Here is a 3,166-nt window from a genome sequence, read left to right as displayed (position 1 = left end):
AAAAAAAATTTGGACAAAAATCGGACTTTTTGTGGAAAGTAGCATTGTTTCATTTTATTTTAATTCTTCTAAAAAAAAAGAGGGTGTCTATGTGGTCGCATAGACACCAATCGAAAGAAAAGATTAAAAAAAATTATAACTATGCGACCGCATAGATTTTAACTATGCGGCCGCATAGCATAAAAAAGGCGTGGGGATCATTTTATTTTGATTTCCAAATCATTCTTCCCAACTCCTCTCTCGCCCAAATTTGTTTTGGATATGATTTCTACACTTAATTGCATTTCACTCACCTACACTACACAAGAATCTCGAGGTTGGATTTGCACTATCATCAAAAGGAAATCAACTTTCCATCTCCATTCAACCCCTACAATTCCAAGGTATGTGTTCTAGGTTTATTCACGAGTGAAGTTTCAATTTTGAGGATTCGAGGGACAATGGGTTAGTTCTTGTACGTTTGGATTTGAGGTGCTTGTGTTGTGCGAAAATTTGGAATGATTCTAAAACTAAATTCTTTCAATTGGCACCAATTTCACACTATGCATGCAATGTGTTTGATAAAATGCCACAATGACCACTCTATGTTTAATTATGCTTCTTGCATTGCCTGTGATGTGTGGAGGACTTAAATTACATAATTGGTTGCATTCCTATAGACATTAATTTGAAAAGCACATATCCCATAGTCCTAGATGCTACATGGTTGAATGTGTGTCGTTTTAGGCATGACTTAATCTCAAATTGTTGAAATTTTAGAGACTCCATACAATGACATACAACTTGCTTGATCTATTGTCAAGGTTAAATGAGCCACGCATATTAGTGAGTTTGGGCTTAGCATACACACGAATTGGACATTTCAAACACCAAAATTGCCTATGACTACACACATGATTAAGACACTGCCCACAGCACCCTCCGTCCCTTATTTTACACTACCATTTGACATACCAAATGAACTCCGATTGAACTGAATTTTGGGTATGTGATAGACCTCATTGCATACTTTCATATGCCTGGAGGTTGCCCAGGAAAATCTTGATAATTCCCGATGGTGCCCGGGGCCGAAGGTGTACACTCAATCATGACTCCAACCCTTTCACTATGAGCATATTCACCCAAATTTTCTTAGTTTTCATATGGGCTATACATTTATACTAGTCTAATCATCATACATTGTTCATTACACACTGTGGTAGTATACATACATATTGAAACAAGTTTGGGGGATTTGTGAATTACGTGCTTTTCATTTCATGCGATTTCTCGCTGTACAACAAGACGTTTAATGCTAGCTATTTTCCAACTTTGCAGGATGCCACCAAAATGAACTTCAAAAGGAAAAGAAAAGGTTGGCTCATCATCCAGCACAGCACGTACTCGAGTTCTTGAAGGAGGGATACAAAGATTTTTGACTTCCGAGGCAGCAGCTCGATATGAAAACATAGTGAGTCGATGGATAGTGACACCAGAGCGGGCTGTTAAATTGGAAGACTTTCCTGATTTCGAGCTGACCACTTTGGTGCATAACTGTGGATGGGGTAAAGTAGTGGAGCAGCCACATCGGATTTATGAATTGTTGGTAGGGGAATTTTACGCCAACTTCAATACAGAAATTGACACACTAGGGTCCGACCACCTGCATCAGACTTGGGTCAGGGAAAAATGGATCACATTCTCACCCGAGGTTATTCAAGACTACTACCAGCTCACGTGGGACAACATAACCCCTATACCAGGTGATTTCAATTGGCATGAAGTGGCGGAAATCTTATTGGGGCGATAAAATGCATGCCCACTCCCCACCACCGAGTGGCACCAGATTGAGCAGACACCATCTATAGCCATCCTTGGCTGTTTATGTGCCACAACATTGAGCCGACCTCTCACAGGACCACATTCACAGATCCCACAGCTGGATTCCTTTATCACTTGGTGCGAGGTAATAAGGTTGATCTTGCCACTCTCTGCTATAATCAAATACATCATGTGGGTACCTTGGGAGACAGGCACAACTCAATGATCTTTCCAAGCCTCATCTCCGGAATATGCATAACTGCTAGTATAAACATTGCATTCGAGGAAGTGGCTGCCAAACCCAGCCCCATCATAAAGCACAATACCTTGGAGGCTCAAGACAGAGCCAGGATAAAGCACTGGGAAAAGCAAGAAATTGAACGGTGTAGACAGCAAGAAGAGTAAGGTCATGAGCACGCAGAGCAAGAGATGCCTCAAGCTCCACCACCATAGGTTGAGATAAATGCACAGTTGTGGCACTAGATTTTTACCACCACCACGGGAACCAGCCGAGACGTACAGAGTCTCCAGCAGGCTATGGGGACTTTGACGACTGAGATGCATATAACCCACTGTGACATCCGCATTTCCATTGATATGTCACGTGCTACTCGCCAGGATACCCAGGCAGCTAGGAGGGAGATGGAAACTATGAACAGTCGACTCAGTGTGTATGTGGGCAGGGTAGATAGCATCTAGATGAGGGTAAATGAAACTTGGGTGCGTCTGGGCCGATTGGAAACACGTGTTAAGGGAATCCATGATGAAATGACACAGCAGTCAGTACTGATGAGAGAGATCTTGGCGTCCCTACCTCTACCTCCAGATGATCGTACTGCAGGTTCTAGCTTCCCATCGTAGCCCCCGTATCGTTTGCCTCATTTGTACTCATTTTCCTTAAATTCTGCCATCTAAACTTTAATTTTCGCATTGAGGAGAATGTCTTGTATAAGTTTGGGAGATGGTGGCACAATTTAAAAGAGACATTCGGCATGTAATTAATTGCATTTCCACAATCCAGATTTAATTTGACTAATTGTTGCATGATGCATGCTTGTGAGTGAATATTGATTATGCTTATGTATGCTTGTGTGAGTTTAATCACCTTGCCGGCTATGATGTTACTATTGGATTGGTATATTTCAAAACTTTGGAGTCGATGTTAAATAGGCCAACTAATACTTGCTGATGTAATACTTGACATTCTTTATGCACGCCATTCATGCTTTACATGTTAGGTAAGTGATTGGGGTTTTGAGCATAAAGTAGGAAAATAATTATAACCCTCTATTGAATTAACCCGTAAACTACCTTAAGACAGTTTGGTGATAGTTGAGCTATTATAGGAGAACATTGAGATAAGTGA

The sequence above is a fragment of the Olea europaea genome, unplaced genomic scaffold, assembly GCF_002742605.1.
Source record: "Olea europaea var. sylvestris unplaced genomic scaffold, O_europaea_v1 scaffold544, whole genome shotgun sequence".
NCBI lineage: Eukaryota > Viridiplantae > Streptophyta > Magnoliopsida > Lamiales > Oleaceae > Olea > Olea europaea.
This window is presented reverse-complemented; position numbering follows the sequence as displayed.